This window comes from Schistocerca serialis, chromosome 4 (assembly GCF_023864345.2).
Source record: "Schistocerca serialis cubense isolate TAMUIC-IGC-003099 chromosome 4, iqSchSeri2.2, whole genome shotgun sequence".
In the NCBI taxonomy this organism is placed as follows: Eukaryota; Metazoa; Arthropoda; class Insecta; order Orthoptera; family Acrididae; genus Schistocerca; species Schistocerca serialis.
The window spans coordinates 313,188,689-313,208,028 of NC_064641.1; positions in this window are offsets into that span (position 1 = coordinate 313,188,689).

Here is a 19,340-nt window from a genome sequence, read left to right on the forward strand (position 1 = left end):
CGAACGGTCGTGTTATAAGGCTTCCGCCCGCCGTGGGCAGGACCCCATGTTGACGTATGCAATGAGGTGGGGAGCCTAACAACAGGCGAGGCTGTGCCACCCGCACCCGGCCATTCGGTCCGAGGGGATCTAGGAAACGCCTGAAAACCTAGTCCAGGGTGCACGGCAACATGCGGTGTATGCGCCAGTAAAGCGACAGGAGGGGCCGAAGGGTCGACCTCCATGGCGTCGGGGTATCCGACGCGCGAAGACGCCATGTGGTCCGGAGTGGGCAAGAGTTCCATGGCGGAGGACAGCTGGGCACGGGAAGCGATCGGCGGCGCGTGACCCAGGGAGGCGCGTGGCGGCTGCAGCGAAGCGTCGAATGCGGGCGGCGCCGGCGGGAGAACAGGCGACGGCGGCGGCGGCTGCGGTGGCGCGTCGCCATGGGGCAAAATGGAAGGCATCGTCGGTAACACCTGGGGATGAGGCGAGCCAGTAGATGGGTCCCCAGGGCGCTGACCGGACGGCACCGTCGCTGAAAGCAGACGGGGAGCGGCAGAACCCGTGCGACGACAGAGGCGCAGCTGATTGAGATGCTGACGCACCTCACCAGAGGCCCCCAAAACCAAATACATCGCGCGGCCGAGGCAGCGAAGAATGCGCCCTGCGAGCCAACGCCGTGAACCGCGAAAGTTGCGATAGAATACAACGTCGCCTGGAGCAAAAGCAGAAGTCTGCCGCTGCACAGGAACCTGATGTGGCGGGTGCAGCAAAGACATCAAGGTTCGATGAGGACGACCGTGGAGCAACTCAGCCGGCGAGCGACCATCTCGGGGCTGAGAGCGATATGATGACAAAAAGAGCAACAACGCGTCGTCCCGAGAATGTGACTCTTTCAACTTCAACATCTGTGACTTGAAAGTCCGGACCAATCGTTCAGCGGCACCGTTTGACTGAGGCGAAAACGGCGCGGATGTTGAATACCATTGGCCTGGCAGAATGACTGAAATTCTGCGGACATGAATTGTGGGCCTTTATCGGAAACAATAGTCTGCGGAAGACCTTCAATGCAAAAGATAGCAGACAACGCTTGGATGGTGGCAGAGGACGTCGTGGAAGACATCCGGACAACAAAAGGAAAATTACTGAAGGCATCTACCAGAACCAACCATCGAGCATTCCAGAATGGACCAGCAAAATCGATGTGCAAGTGTTGCCAAGGGGAAGTGGCTTTTGGCCACGCAAAGACTTGCCGCGGCGGTGCGGATGGTTGTTTGGCACACGCCATGCAAGAAGAACACATATTCGTAATCGCAGCATCGATTCCAAACCAAGTACAGTGCTGACGAGCAAGTTGTTTCGTACGCACTATACCCCAATGTCCTTGGTGAAGAAGCCGTAAAACAGAGGACTGTAACGAACGTGGGACCACGACTCTGGACTGATCATTATCAGAACGCAACAACAAAACACCACATCGTACAAAAAGTCTCTCCTTATGAGCAAAAAATCGGAGATCCAACGGATCCTCGATCCGAGACTTTGACAAAGGCCATTGCGTAGCAACAAAACGCAAAACGGTAGCAAGGACAGGGTCAGCAGCTGTGGCTGTAGGTACACGACGGAAATCAATCGGAAACGATTCGACCACTTCATCGGTTTCCGAATCAACGAACATGCAAGCAAGTTCAGAAGAATCGAATGCTTTATCCTCAGCAACAGGCAAACGGGACAACGCAACGGCGTTTCCCTGCTTAGCAGTGGACCGATACAAGATATCGTAGCGGTACTGCGAGAGGAAAATAGACCAGCGAATGAATATCTGCACTGTACGTGGGGGTACAGGCTTGTTCTGATGAAAAAGCGACGTCAAAGGTTTGTGGTCTGTGATGATGGTAAAGTGACGACCATTCAAGAAATCATGGAACTTAGTAACACCAAACACGAGAGCGAAAGCTTCTTTCTCTATCTGTGAATAATTTCTTTGCGCAGACGAGAGCAATTTGGACGCAAAGGCAATAGGGCGATCATGCGAGCCATCTTTGTGCGCAAGCACAGCACCGATCCCGAAATCCGATGCATCTACCATCAACAAAAGGGGTTTCTGGGGATCGAATGGCGTAAGGCAAGTATGTGAAAGCAACGCCGATTTCAACTGGCGAAAGGCGCGTTCGCGTGCCGTCGTCCAGACGAACGGAACACTTGTAGGGCGTAAGCGATGAAGCGGAGCTGAAAGAGAATATGCATTGCGCACATTCACTCACACCTTGTGATTCTAAATCGTGTAATGTTCTTGCGACCTCATCACGCAATGCGTGAGGAACATTGCGCGCTCTGAAAAATTTCAGTTGCGCGTTGACTTTCAGTTCCAAATGTGCTTCATAATTCTTAGTGCAACCAAGGCCAAGTGCATAAATGTCTGCAAATTCTTCACATAGACGAGAAACACTGTCTGAAGGCACAGTCTGGTTCACTGATAGGACCTGATTTACTATAGACATGTTAAACAATTGAAATAAATCTAAACCAAACAAGTTCACTGCAGTGGAAGAACGAAGAACGTAAAATGACACAAGTTTTGTTTGTCCCTTGTATGTTGCAAGAAGAGTGCACTGTCCTAACACAGGGATCTGCTGTCCTGAATAACTTGTTAACTGAACATTTGTGGCACGCAACGGAGGTTGGCCCAGTTGTTTGTACGTGTCGTGATTGAGCAGTGAAACTGCAGCTCCGGTATCAAGCTGGAATGGTATGACCTTGCCAGTAAAGTCCAAATCTACAAAAAGTTTATTGTCCTGCTGACGACAAGAGCGACTGTCTCGTGCAATTTGAACTGATACAGGTATAGCATCACTTGTTAATTGACGCGATTTCCGGCGACGTCGACGCACACTTTTTGTGGGATGAACACAGTCACTGTTAGAGACAGTGGCACTGGACGAAGCGGAATTAACTACATGAATGTCCATGGGCGAAGGTCCACGAGCCTGAGTGTCCTTGGTTCGATTCTGGCGCGAAGCAAAGGGCCTGGAATGATTAAGTGTGTCTGATCTGATCTTTTTCTGGCAAACACTTTGAACATGTCCTTTCTTAGTACAGAAAAAGCAAATAGCTTGGCGTGACGGGCAAGTTTCACGCGAATGTCTAGTAGCACACCACGGGCATGATTTCACTGTATTTTTATGCTTGTGCGGCACACCTGGTTTAGAGCGTGGCGGCAGCTGCGCGGACGTGTGCGAGGGCAGTTTACCGGGCCGCGTAGCGCGCCCTGCGGGCCGGTGAATGTGACACACGGCTGGCGAAGTTGCAAATGATTTCTGAGCAAAGTCAAGCGTGTCTTGTCTATCCAATATGTCTATCACTTGCTGAAGGGAGGGATTAACTAGTTTCAAAATTTGCTCCCCTATACGAACATCAGAAACGTTCTGTGCAATTCCATCACGTACCATTGTATCTGAATAAGGGAGTCGACATTCACACTCGAAAGCACAATCCCTTGTAAGGCCTTGCATTGTTGCAACCCACTCCCTATTAGTTTGACCGGCCGTACGTTTTGTACGAAAGAAAGTATACCTCTTTGCAACTACATTAACAGTTTCTTTGAAATAGGCGTCCAATGCCGACAAAATTTCTTTGTAGGACAGAGTTGCTACGTCGCGTCGGGGAAACAATTTCACTATCACACGGTACGTTGGCACCCCTACACACGCCAATAAATGAGGCTGCCGCTCGTTACTTTGAATTCTGTAGGCGGCGAGATGAAATCCAAACTGGCGTGACCACTCCGTCCAGGATTCCACGTCAGGGTCGTAGGGCCTAAAAGGCGGTGCAACTGCAAGTTGTGTCTGCGGTAGCGGTGAAGCGGCGGCTGCCGCATCGTTGTACAGTGCACGTTGACCCTGGACGAGCTGTCCAAGGGCATCCAATAACGCCTGCGTCTGCTAATTCTGCAAGCGATAAAATTCGGACAGTACATCTGGCGAAGCCACGACACAAGTAAATGTAAGCAATTAGAAAGAACACGTTTTCCTCGTCGCCAAATGTTGTGGCGTAACAAGACAGCTACACCACACTGAAGTAGCCGAAAGGCACGTGTAATCTCTCTTAGGCTAGATTGAGGTCTGAAACAGGATACTTATTAATGTTATAAAGAAAAGTACGTAGCTGCTATTACTTAACTTTTAATCCTTGTTGTATACATCGTTCTTGATGAGACATTTCCTACGATAACTATCAAACTATGTAAGGCTAATGGCGCCTTGCTAGGTCGTAGCCATGGACTTAGCTGAAGGATATTCTAACTATCTGCTCGGCTAATGAGCGATGCTTCGTCCGTGTAGTCGCTAGCAATGTCGTCCGTACAACTGGGGCGAGTGCTATTCCGTATCTCGAGACCTGCCTTGTGATGGCGCTCGGTCTGCGATCTCACAGTGGCGACACGTGGGTCCGACATGTACTAAATGGACCGCGGCCGATTTAAGCTACTACCTAGCAAGTGTGGTGTCTGGCGGTGACACCACAGGAACTGTGACAGCAACGCCACCATGTTGAATAATGCTTTTCGTGCAGCCACAGGACGTCTTGTTGTAGCTCAAACTGTGCTCAATAGGGTGCATGATGCGCAACTTCACTCCCAACGTCCATGGCATGGTCCATATCTGCAACCACGACACCATGCAGGGGGTACAGATGAGCCCAACTACATGCCAAATGGACTGCTCAGAATTAGCATCACGTTCCCTTCATCGATGAGTGTCGCATATGGCTTCAGCCAGACAATAGTCAGAGACGTGTTTTGAGGCAACCCTGTCAGGTTGAACGCCTTAGACTCACTGTCAACGAATGCAGCAAGGTGTAGGTTCCCTGCTGTTTTGGGGTGGCATTAAGTGGGACTGACGTACGCCACTAATGGATATGGAAGGCGCCGTAACGGCTGTGCGAGACGTGAATGCCATTTTCCGACTGATAGTGCAAACCATATCGCCAGAATATTGGCGAGGCATTTGTCTCCATGGACGAAAATTCGCACCCCCATCGTGGACATCTTGTGAATGATTTCCTTCAGGGTAACGACATCGCTCGACTAGAGTGGCCAGCATGTTCTCCAGACATTAACCCCATCAGACATGCCTGGAATAGATTGAAAAGGGCTGTTTATGGACAACGTGATCCACCAACCACTCTGAGGGATCTATGCCGGATCGCCGTTGAGGAGTGGGACAATCTTGACCAAGAGTGGCTTCATGAAGTTGTGGTTAGTATGCTACGACGAATACAGGCATGCATCAATGCAAGAGGACGTGCTACTGGGGAATGGAGGTACCGGTGTGTACAGTGATCTGGACCACCACCTCTGAAGATCTCGATGTATGGTGGTACAACAAGCAATGTGTGCTTTTCATGAGCAATAAAAACGGCGGAAATGAGATCTATATTGGTCTATATTCCACATTTCTGTACGGTTTCCGCAACTCTCGGAACCGAGGTGCTGCATAACTTTTCTTGATGTGTTTATTATTTGTTGATAAATATCATTAGTAGCTTATTCAAGGTACAAGCCTAAACTAATTGATAAATTTTCTCTTAATTAGGCCACAAATGCTGTTAATGAGCTTTTGTCGCAGTAAGTGGTTAGTCAGGGAGTAAATTTTAAATCAGTTTTATTTCCATTATTTGTAGCCTACTCCAATTTTAGCATACCTACCGACTCTACTCTCTATTTCGTATCTAATCTGGTATTGAATTATTATTGTATGTTAACTTATAGTTTTCGTCTTTTGACATACCTCAACTTTGGGTTTTATTTTGCAATCATACTCGGCATTCAGTGCTAACGGCCAGTTTAGACCAGAAACTAGATGTTTTTTACATAGGCAGGAGACGTATCAAAAGTGTCAGCCACCATTTCTGGCAGCTTGGGCAGCGTGTATTCTGCAAATTAGTACATTTTGGCTGCCCCGCTGTCACGACAAGAGAAGGAGGTAATCGTTTTCCTAATTTTCAACTCTTGTAATTTTAAGAGTGTTTCTGCGGTTGTTTCATTTGTTTGAATCTTGAAGGCTACTTTTCGTCATGCACTGTATTTGATTTTTTAATATTGTTGATTTATTTTACTGTGGCTTTGTGTTCTGCGCAGTTAATGTTTTACTTAATTTCGAGTTTTTATGAATTTGAGGACCTCTATCCTTCGCTTACACTATTAAAAGATTATACATGTAATTTCAAGCTGCTAAATTTAGAGTCCACTCAATGTTTTTCTTGGACAGTAAAATAAAAAGAAAATTTTTACGATTGTTTAAGTCCGAAATGGTTACTGATAACCCTTTTAAGTTCTGAGTGTGAATGAAAGGTGTTGTTTCCTTTACTAGTGAATGATGTTTTAAATTACCCGAGGACCAGTCCTTCCACTCGACAACATTTAGGCTCGCCGACTTTAGCCCAGTTACCAGGCTCAAGTCAATACAATCAAAAGGTACAGCCTTATACGACATGTATGTTGATACTCACAATCTCAGCTATCAAAGCTTATCGATGAACTGCCTATTTAGAAATGGTGCCTGGTGCTCTCACGGTGAAGCGCATATGTGGAAACTGAGAGATCACAGGATCAAATCTCGGCCAGAACACCGTTTTCTCAGTCTTCGTCTTAAATTAGTCTTTAACTCTCGACCATGTGAGGCGTCGCAAGAAACATGTAGTTCTCATTCTATGGTAAACAGCAGATATCCCTAGCCCGTTGTATAACGAGTAGGTTAGGACACGCAAGTCGCTAAAAGGGTGTCCAATAGAACGATTTGTACTAAGCCACTGATACACATGAATTGTTTATTATTATCCATATACATAATAAATTTTGTGCAGAGCCCACAGAGCGTGAATGTTACTAACGCACTTGTTCACTGTTTCAAAACAGTGTCTGTTATGTACAGGAGAATACGATTATTAGACACGTCATACACCTTGTAGTGAAGAGGACGGTGATTTGATTATTGTGAAGAAAATGCAGTGTGCCAACTATATACACAAACTACCTCGTTTCATACCTCACAACCTTCCACTTTTTGTTTTCTACCTCTTGAACCCATGATGTAGGAGTAGCGTCTTTGATTCATAATCAAAACGTCTGCGGTTTCGTGTTCGAATCCCGCAACAGCTTAAATTTTGTTTAATAATCAGAATTGGCGGCCGAAGACTTCCGGTATAAGACGTCACTTTAATTCAGAGAGGTTCTTGTCAAAGAGGCTTGTCAAAGAGGGCGGAGGAGCGGACAGAGGTTCTTGGCCTAGTTGTGGTAACCGCCCCTAAAGGCGGAAGAATCAGCAATGATCAACGGCATGAGGATGCAGAAAGCAATGCAGACAACAGCATTAAAGACACGTAACGTGTATCCACAGGACTTGCGGCCTGTAATTGAAGAAGTGTCATGATGATGTCTCCATTGGCCAAAGGTTGCGGAATGGTCCCCCATTTGGAATTCCGGGAGGGGACTGCCAAGGGGGAGGTTACCATGAGAAAGAGATTCAATAATCTATGAAAGGACCCCTTCCAAAGAGTCGGGGAGGGGGGGGGGGTGCAATGTTAGAAGCTTGAGCGGGGAAGGGAACTAGAAAATCAGAAAATGGAAACGCAAAGACTCAATGTAGATATAGTGGGGGTCAGTGAAGTGAAGTGGAATGAAGACAAGGATTTCTGGTAATACTAACAGCAGATGAAAATGGTATAATGGAAGTAGGATTCGCTATAAATAGGAAGGTATGGCAGAGAGTGTGCTACTGTGAACAGTTGAGAGACAGGATTGTTATCAGAATTGACAGCAAACCAACAACGACAACGATAGTTCAGGTATACTTGCCGATGTCTTAAGCTGAAGATGGAGGGAGAGAGAAAGTGTAGGAGGATTCTGAAAGGGTAATACAGTATGTAAAGGGATATCAAAATCTAATAGTCACGGGAGACAGGAATGCAGTTTTATGGGAAGGAGTAGAAGAAAAGGTTACAGGAGAAAATGAGCTTGGGAAAAGGAATGAGAGAGGAGAAAGACTAATTGCGTTCTGTAACAAGTTTCAGCTAGTAACAGAATCACAAGAGGAGGAAATATAATTGGAAAAGGCTTGGTGATACGGGAAGATTTCAGTTAGATTACATCATCGTCAGACAGAGATTCCAAAATCAGATGCTGGATTGTAAGGTGTACCCAGGAGCAGATATAGACTCAGATCACACTGTAGTAGTGATGAAGAGTAGGCTGAAATTTAAGAAATTGCTCAAGAAGAAAGTACTAAGTAATGACGAAATACAACTTAAGTTTCTCAGCCTATTGATACGGCAATAAGGAGTACCTCAGTAGGCATTGCAGTTGAAGATAAACGGACATCCCTAAAAATAGCAATTACAAACGTTGGAAAGGAGAAGATAGGTACAAAGAGGGTAACTGTGAAGAAACCATGCGTAACAGAAGATATACTTCAGTTGCTCGATGAAAAAATTAAGTACAAAAACGTTCAGGGAAATTCAGAAATACAGAAATACAAGTTGCTGAGGAATGAAGTAAATAGAAAATGCAGGGAAGTTGAGACGAAATTGTTGTCTGAAGCACAGACTCAACATACAGGAAAGTCAAAGCAGTGTTCGTTGTCATTAAAAGCAAGGGTGACAATATTAAGAAGACAACGGGAATTCCACTGTTAAATGCAGAGGAGAGAGCGGATTGGTAGAATAAATGCATTGAAAGTCTCTATGAGACGTAGATTTGTCTGTTGATTTTGAAGAGATAGGGGATCAAGCATTAGAATAACAATTTAAACGACCTTTGGAGGACTTACGATCAAGTAATACAGAAGGGATAGATAACATTCCATTAGAATTTCTAAAATCATTGAGGGGAAGCGACAACAAAACTACTATTTACATTATTGTGCAGAATGTATGACACTGGCGATATACCATCTGACTTTCGTAAAAGCATCGTCCACAAAATTCCGAAGATATCAAGAGCTGAATTACCACACAATCAGCTCAACAGCTCATGCATCGAAGTTGCTTACAAGAATAACGTACAGAAGAATGGAAAAGAAAATTGAGGATGCACTAGATGACGATCAGTTTGGTTTTAGGGAAGGTAAAGGCACGAGAGAGGCAATTCTGCCGTTGCGCTTAATAGTGGAAGCAGTACGAAAGAAAAATCAAGACACGTTAATAGTTTTGTCGACCTGGAAAAAGCATTCGACAATGTAAAAGGGTGCAAGATATTTGAAATTCTGAAAAACGTGGAGTTAAGCTATAGGGTGAGTACGGTCTTATATAATACGTACAACAACAAAGAGGGAATAATAAGAGTGGACGACCAAGAAGGAAGTGCTCTTATTGAAAAGGGTGCCAGCCATTGATGTAGCCTTTCGTCCCTACTATTCAATGTGTACATCGAGGGGCCTATGATTGAAGTAAAAATAACGTTCAGGAGTGAAATTAAAATTCAAGGGGAAAGGATATCAATGATATAATTCGCTGATGACATTGCTATCCTCAGTGAAAGTTGAGATGAATTGCATGATTTACTGAATATAATGAAGAGTCTAAAGAGCACAGAGTGTGAATTGAGAGTTAATCGAAGGAAGACGAAGGTAATGAGAAGTAGTAGAAATGAGAACAGCGAGAAACTTAACATCAGGATTGATGGTCACGAAGTCAATGAAGTTAAGGAATACTGCTACCTAGGCAGTAAAATAAACAATAACGGACGGAGCAAGGAGGGCATCAAAAGCAGACTAGCAATGGCAAAAAGGGCATGCCTGGCCAAGAGAAGTCTACTAAGTTCAAATATCGGCCTTAATATGAGGAAGAAAATTCTGAGAATATACGTCTGGAGTACAGAATTGTATCTTAGTGAAACATGGACAGTAGGAAAACCGGAACAGAAGAGAATCGAAGCATTTGAGATGTGGTGCTACAGACGAATGTTAAAAATTAGGTGGACTGATAAGGAATGAGGAGCTTCTGCCCAGAAACGGAAATGAAAGGAACATGTGGAAGACACTGACAAGGACAAGGGACAGGATGATAGGACATCTGTTAAGATATCAGGGAATGACTTCCATGGTATTAGAGGAAGCAAAAACTGTAGAAGAAGCCAGAGATAAATCCAGCAAATAATTAAGGACTTGGTTGCAAGTGCTACTCTGTGATGCAGAGGTTAGCTCAGGGTAGGAATTCGTGGCGGTCTGCAAAAAAACCAGTCAGAAGACTAATGACAAAAAAACTAGTTTCGCTTCCCAAGTAGTCGGTCAGCATCGGCACGCTAACGTTTTGCGTCCAGCCGCACCCCACATTGTCGATCTAGCAGTGCAGTACGCATGTGTACCGTAGATGATGTAAAGTGTCTGTCGTGCCGTCCCATGCCAAACCAGTAAACACAAGTAATGGCAGCAGTGACTGACGGAAGAGCCTCTCGTTATCTCACACTGCCCCTCCTCCTTTGGCTGTCCATGCACTGGGAGTCGGTGTGTGCACCCTGCTTGCTCCGCTCCCTGCAGCCCCTGAGAATTACTTGAACACATTGCGAACAAGGAATACGTGCAACGGAGTGTAAAAAGTCATGGGATATCAATATACACACATACAGATGGCGGTAGTATCGCGTACACAAGGTATAAAAGGGCAGTGCAATGGTGTAGCTGTGATTTGTACTCAGGTGTTTCATGTAAATCGATTTCGACGTGATTATGGCTGCAATACGGGAATTGACTGAGTGAATGCGGAGTCGTTGTTGTAGCTAGACGCACGGGACATTTTATTTCACAAATCGTTAAGGAATTCAATATACCGAGATCCACAGTGTCAATAGTATCCCGAGATTTCCAAATTTCACACATTACCTCTCACCACGGACAATGCAGCGACTAACTGCCTCCATTCAACAACCGAGAGCAGTTGCATTTCCGTAGTTTTCATTGCTAACAGACAAGCAAAATTGCTTGAAAGAACCACACAAATGAATGCGGGACTAACGACGAACGTATCTGTTAGGACAGCACAGCGAAATTTGGCGTTAATGGGCTATGGCGGCAGACTATCGACGTGAGTACTGTTGCTAACAGCAGGACATCAATTGCAGCAACAATATCGGTTAGACACTAGACGGCTGGAAAAGCGTTCCATGGTCAACTCAGTCCAGATTTCATTTGGTAAGAGCTGATGGTAGAGTTCGAGTGTGGTGCAGACCCTAGTTGTCAACAAGGCACTGTTCAAGCTGGTAGTGAGCTGCGTGTATACGGAATCGACTGCGTACCTGGTCCAACAGGACCGATCATTGACTGGAAATGGTTACGATCGTCTACTTGGTAACCATTTGCTGCCATTCGTGGACCTCACATTCCTAAACAACGATTGAATTCTTATGGATGACAATGCGGCATGTCACCGGGTCACCGGAGCTATTTGATTCTGGAACATTGTGGAAAATTCGAGCGAGTCATTTGGCCACTGAAGTTGCCAAACATGGGACATAAAGGACATGTCATTTTGTGCAAAAAATCCTGCACCGGTAATCCTTTCACCATTACGGACGGTTGTAGAGACATCATGGCTCAGTATTTCTGCAGGAAACATCCGGCGACATGTGGAGTTCTTGCCCCGACGAGTTCCTGCACTACGTCGGCCAGAAAGAGGACTAACACGATATTGGGTGGAATGTCATGACTTTTGTCATCCCAGTGTGTATCCAGGCCACACTCCGTAGTGTTCTCCAGGTTTCCGAAGCTTCTCTCTGGATGCTAGCACTAGACTGATGAGGCACATAGACGACCATACGCTCAGAACTGCATATTGCCTTAATGTGACGAAAGGGTTAATCACTATTTACCTTCATGGCAGGGAACAGTGATAAAGAGAAATAACGTAAATTTTATTATGACAATTCTAGAGGTACAGCAGTAAATTATAGTTCACCTGTTCATACTCACAAAATGACAGAGAGGGGAGGCACATAATGTCTGCTCATGCTGAACAAAGAACAGAAATGAAGGCTCTGTATTCCAACCGTTTAATACCCACTCAATGATTAAATGCGCTTTTCTTCTAGGCCCAGAGCAGGCATATTTTACAGGTTAAAATTTTAGCCTGGTATAATTTAATTAATTAAAAATTAATTTTAGATCAATATTTTCTACCGAAATGAAAAAGTGTAGCTACTTCATCACCGTATAAAAATTACTGTTCAAGAAAAGTGTTGAATGCTCAAAGCTGACTAACGTCTTACAGTAAAAATAAATTTTACAATAAATGGTATATATTTGGGCATAACTTAAGAGAATCTGTAGTATAAAAATGTATTCCAAAAGGTTTAGGCCAAATTATCAGTTGAACACGTGCGAACGTTCACATTTTTAGAAAGCAGTGCACCACAACATAATTCACGTGGATATAAACTACATGTGTTCCTCTCTTGCAAATAAATGTAATATCATTTGGACATAAAAGGGGGGGCATGAGTATAAATCACATATTATTACGGCAAGCCAAGCAATCTGTCATAACTGCTGGACTACACCTGAATGTGGCACAGAGACGTAACACAATTTTTCAACACAATTATCAAGTCGCTGTAAACAGTACTCGGAACATTGTGCCGATCGTTCAGTTCCACGACGACAGAAATCATTTTGTTGGCCACGGAACCGTTCCAGAACCGCTGTCTGAAGGTCGTCGTCGTTGTGTATATCTAACAACATATCCTTTAAATAAACAGACGCTCCTGTCCTAGTGTGAAAGTAAGCAAAATTATAATAACTATTATGTGCGGCAGCCATGCCAAAAGTTTTGTATTGCACATGTTCAATATTAATCCAGGTTGTAAAGAAAGCTTTGACTGTAGCTTTACAAGGTACTTCAGAACAAAATAGAGGGGATTCTAAAATGTCAAATCCCGTTGTACTATTCCAGATTTAGTTACGTATCGAAATTTGGTAAGTAGAGTAAAATAACCCCACGTCTTTCTTAGATAGTTATCGTACTGCCAGGCAATGCGACTGGTTATTGTTCTGCAGTTCAGTAATATTCGAGAAATCGATTGTAATCGCCAAGACACAACTCCACTAATTACTGAACATCTCTACGCCATGTTTGAAGGTTCTAAATTATTACCGATGTGACGATAGCGTCCTGGTTTGGATGAATAATGTAATACATAATACTGTACCTTACAATAGTTCATCAGCGGAGCAAGCCTCTTTGCCTCTTTTCTGTGCAGTGGATGCAGCACTTCTGTAGACAATGTGGGACACCACCCCTATGAAAAGGGGAAAGGGTGTACAGGAGGGCACCAATTCTGACAAAAATCAGGGAACTTACTACGATGTTTTTCGCTACATGTTGAGAGCTACTGACGGAAGACTGCTTTGCAGCATGCCCTGCTATTACGCCAGGCTAGGCGCGGTTCGAAAAGTTGGCCGCAAGTCTCCAAAACTCGCCTGCAGTAGCCAATAATAGGGGGGGCAGGAGGATGTCACGTGAGGCTCCAGACATTGTAGGCAGACACTGGGAGTCACACCAGCTCTCACTCTCCCTCTCTCTCTGCCACATGTCGCCAATTTGATAGCATGCTTCCTCTCTTTGCGCATAGATATCCAAAAATGTTCAACTGTGGGTGAAATCTTATGGGACTTAACTGCTAAGGTCATCAGTCCCTAAGCATACACACTGCTTAACCTAAACTATCCTAAGGACAAACAGACACACCTATGCCCGAGGGAGGACTCGAACCTCCGCCGGGACCAGCCACACAGTCCATGACTGCAGCGCCCAGACCGCTCGGCAAATCCCGCGCGGCCCTAGATATCCCACCGCAAATGATTCTACCAAGGCATTAGCCGCGCGGTACACCTTCTTCTAGTCTTTATGTATCCCGTATACAGAAATATATGCTTCTCTTTACGCTAATTATTATTTAGAGTTCCCAACCAGGACGCCCACCCTGCCGCCTCAATCTGTCCTTCCAGCGACGTCTTGAAACTGGATGAGAAGCTGGCTGGATGCAAACTAAATAGCATTCTTGCGTAGAAGCAGTGCCAATTTTTATTCCAAATGCGCTTTGGGGAAAAGTGCACGGAATGCGAATGGTAGCTGTTAAGTAGCCATAAAAGATCTAGAGATTGCGGCATATCACACGGCAGACTGCAGTGCATACCAGCTTATCGATAACACTTAGGCACTCTCCTTATCGTGGCTTCGACTGTGAGTGTGCGTGGGCTCAGCTCTCGCGTCTGTCAATACCTTGTTCTACTGGCAAATCTGAATTAACAACAACGCTAACATCTGCTACTACTAGCTCATGGTAATGGAGGTCAGAGGAAGCTGTTGCGTGGCAAGCCGTCACACTGATGCGCCAGTGGGCACGTTCGCAACGAACGGATGAGCAACTACAATCGAAAGAGAAACGAATGAGAGATAACTGAGCTTTGCAAAAACAGACATAATGTCTTATGGGATAACAGCAATCAGTGATTTTATGTTACTTTAAATCCGTCTTGATTGCAAATTTTTTTTTTTTTTTTTTAATTATTCATATGACCGGTTTCGGTTCATTCAGAACCATCTTCAGATCTGATATTTAAGTTACAGGAGTAACCCGTCCAATTCAGCAACTTTCACATGCTACGTCACATAAGATGTGACGTAGCATGTGAAAGTTGCTGAATTGGACGGGTTACTCCTGTAACTTAAATATCAGATCTGAAGATGGTTCTGAATGAACCGAAACCGGTCATATGAATAATAAAAAAAAAAAAAATTTGCAATCAAGACGGATTTAAAGTAACGTAAGATAACTGAGCAATAAATGACTGCGAGCGTGATGTCTCCGTCCGTTTTATAATCAAGGTAGTGTGCCTACATAAATACAACATTGGTCCGTGTTGCAAACCTGCAGGGAACTACCACTGACCTTCCCTGTACTGTCTTTTGTGCTAAGAGGAGGACAGTTTTAGCAACAGGGAGGGGCCCCTATCTGCGCGATCCAACGTGAGGACACGTAGACAAATGAGTCACGAACAAAATCTGCCGCGCGGGATTAGCCGAACGGTCTAGGGCGCTGCAGTCATGGACTGTGCGGCGGGACCCTTCGGAGTTTCGAGTCCTCCATCGGGCATGGGTGTGTGTGTTTTCCTTAGGATAATTTACGTTAAGTAGAGTGTAAGTTTAAGGACGGATGACATTAGCAGTTAAGTCCCATAAGATTTCACACACATTTGAATTTTTTTTTTTTTTTAACGAAGAAAATCTGAACAGAAAAAACTTTTTCTTGTGGCCAGTTTGTTATTGGAGTATTTAATAAAAGGGATTTGTGGGAGTCACAAATATTTTGACGGCGCTGTCTGATGCTCATACCGTTGTTCAGCCCGTTGGTAGTTTCAGAATTTCGATCATAATTAATGTACTGGGAGATATTAGCAAAAAAAAAATTTTCAAATGGCTCTGAGCACTATGGGACTCAACTGCTGAGGTCATAAGTACCCTATAACTTAGAACTACGTAAACCTAACTAACCTAAGGACATCACACACATCCATGCTCGAGGCAGGATTCGAACCAGCGACCGTAGCGGTCGCGAGGTTCCAGACTGTAGCGCCTAGAACCGCTCGGCCACTCCGGCTGGCGATATTTGCACATGAACATTATGTACGTACTCAAAGTAGCTGTAATCGACCCGTTACTTCTTTTCTTTCGGTTCGTCGTGTCTTCAGATTGGCCGATCACGGTTCTAGGCGCTGCAGTCCGGAACCGCGCGACAGCTACGCTCGCAATTTCGAATCCTGCCTCGGGCATGGATGTGCGTCATGTCCTTCAGTTAGCTAGATTTAAGTAGTTCTAAGTTCTAGGGGACTAATGACCTCAGATGTTAAATCCCGTAGTGCTCAGAGCTATTTGAACCATTTTGTCTTCAGATTGTGCGAATTGTGATCGAAAAATAGGTGACGTCATGGGAAGGGCGGGAGGGGGGGGGGGGATGGGTAGGAGAAAACCAAAAATATCTTACCAGATCTCATTTAAATGGTTGGGCTATAATGAACACCTCATATAAATTCATAAAAGTACCCACCAACTTTTATGTCCTCTTCTGAACTGAATGTTTTACATTTGTGCGCGCCCGGTATTCCCCGACGTGAAACGAATGCCGCACATGTGTCAGATTTCATTCAGGGAGTTCCCTGCTCTGCTTGTCAGTCAGTGAGTCGTGAAATTCTGCCACGCGTATAAATCTGAAGTTATTGTGTTCAGCACGAATTGGTATAAAAACTTTTTCAATGCGCGTCTTAAGCGGCATGCCAACAGATCTAAACACACCTACAAACAAGAAGTTAGTCGTTTGTGTAAGGAAGCTAAGCTGAAATACCGACTTTCCTTAGTGACACTGCAAATCAATAGATTGAACTGCACAATCATACGGTTCAAAGAAAGGCACAAACAATGTTGTCTTTCATCTTCGAAGCAAATACCGGTTCAGTGACAATGTAGATAATATATCAATATAATACTTCTAAATAGAACATGTGTTTAGTGAAGTGTTTTAATCAATGTTTAAGGCAAATTAAAAAAAATCATTTTTACCGATTTTAGCCGACTACGGAGTCCCATTATATCTCATGAAACCTCACCAAGAGGTGAGGGGAGGCCCAAATTTAAAAGATGAATTGATCTATTACATATTCTTTCTTGGTATGCGCTGGATGTAGAGGCTGCCCTCGCCTCGCCAGCTTGTGTGTGAATCGGTCTAGAGAAGTCTATGATCTACAAAGCACCTAATAAGGATGTCCCTGACACTAGAATGGGTATCTAAAGCTCATGTGTGAAACCCTCAATTTTCTAGTCACTCTGCTCGTATATCTAAAAGTTATTTTTAATCCTCAAAGCATTATAGCGACATCTTTCTGTAACGTACATTACCGCTCCATTACCGCTTCGGTGCACGTACGAACACATTTTGGCAAAGACGAATTTATTATATCATGAAATCATTGTTTGAAATTGAAAGATTACATGTTTCAAGTTTGATAATACTGTATGTCGATTTAAAAAAATCTGATATTATACTACCTTTTGCAAGCTGTTACTTAACTACGGTATATTCACTGTCTTTTTTGACAAAGATGTGAATGGAGATGTAGCATGCACTCTGAGTGAGTTTTGTAATCTATTTCTTGGAATACATAAGAAGATATTAGACGTCATTTTTAGAGAGTCTGCCTGTTAATAGTTTTCGCCATTTGTATTGAACTCTCCGATGGAATTAGCCTATTAGAATATACACAGTTCGTTTTTGTAAGCACCAGATGTGCACTATTAGTCGAACGTAACTGGAGTTCCATTCAGTATCCCAGTCTGTGGTGCAGAAACATTTTGGAAGACATCTCCTTCATAGGAAGGGTGCTATTTCTCGATACAATACTTACAAACCGTTACATGTCAGTTGTATGATTGTCACACTCCATCGCTGTTATATTTGCTATCATGGTCAGATGCAGTAGGCTAGTAATTTACGCAAATTTGGCTAAACATTTCAGATCACTTCCATGAAATAATAGGACTTACCAATGAAACATTTGAGATTATTACAAATACGAATACTATTTGGTGATGTATGCTGCACACAAACCGTATGACACCTTGCCTCACTACTAAAATAATTCCTACATCTATAGAAGGCTCTCCATCGAGTTAACCGCGGTCATGAAGTTCTGAACGTGATCTAACGAAAATATATTCAGTAGCAATGTATTCCCCTTCCAGTGTGAAGGTGAAGCAGTGATCAGAAAGGTGTTCGATAGTCCAAAATCACGAAGTACACGAAATTACCCCTATCTCAGGGTGTTACCACTTGTGACACAGAGGCTCTAAACTATAATTCGACAATTTATTTGTTCCAATACTCGAGGAATTGTTCAAGCGCAGCACACGTGGTACTGGCACTTTACGGGAGAAGAGACACAGTAAAACTACAAAACTGCCACTGGAACAACATCTCTAGGAATATAAAGGATCGTGTGATGCGGCGTATAATGCTCAGGTTACCGATACCCACTGTATTCTGATATGGAAATGGACCGAAGACGAGCGCATAAGTTCTCAGCACAGCCTTAAGGTAACCATGGCGAGTCAGAGTGCATATTACCATCCTTACATGAGATCAGCTGACATCAACGAACAGCTTACAACTTAATAATTACAACAAAACTGATGGTATCGTATTTTAGCCTGGGCTATCGATGTTCGGTGGGTTGATAAGTAAATTGGACATAAAATTCATAATCTTCAGTTCAGTAAAAAGTGATGATAATTTTGACAGTCCATGTCATTAGAAAATTAACCTGGGGCATCATACTCACATTTTAGAATATCAGTAACTGACAAAAGAGAAGGTATAACGCGTTATTAGTTAAAAAAGGAGAAAAAAAGCGTAATGGGCGCAACATCTGCAATAACTTCACATGTACATATGTGTCAAGGGTCAAGTTTCCGTTCACCCTAATTGTTTTGAAACTTTTCACAGATTCAGAACTGTTGCGTGTTATTTGTACTTCACTTGCATTATTTGTCATGCAACAAATAAAACTAACCAGCAACTATAATATAAAATATTGTGACAATTATCTCTTCATTACAGCAAATAACACACTTAGTGCTCAGTGGCAACTGCAGTTGCAATGAAATGTATGTTATCTTGTGCGTAGAATAAATGTGTTAAAGCACTTGTATTCATTGCCAAATTATTCCTCTTGAAGGGGGACGTAAATATCGCGACAGATTTTGCGTTTTTGTTTTTCGGGACAATTATCCTCTTTGGTTTTCTTTGAGCTTTTGTTATTTTAGATCTAGATTCACAACCAAAATTTTATAGGGAAGGCCTTGTTGCTACGTTCAATACTGACTGACCCTGATATACGGTTCCTAAGATATCACAAGACATGCCCTCCTTATCTTCATTTACTTAACTGATGACCCATTTTCATCACCTTACAGTTCAACATTAATTTTACGCAGTCCTACAGCGCGTCTGCAGAAAAGTAGAATAAACTTTACTTACTGCTTCATTTATTCCACGTTAGGAACAAACATTTCTCTCTGAACCCATGAAAATTATTTAAGAGTAACCTTAATTAATTGGAAATGCCATTCAGGACACTCCCACTTGATCAGTCGCTGTCATAACTTCAGTAATATCTTTAAAAGCTCTCTCTATTCTGTTTACTCTGAGACTCGCCGAATGAAGAGTCTCTTTGATATCAAATTAAACACTTGTAACTCGCATTCATTGATTAATTATCTGGAAACTTCTTTTAAAAATTTGAAACGTCGATAAATTACTTTCC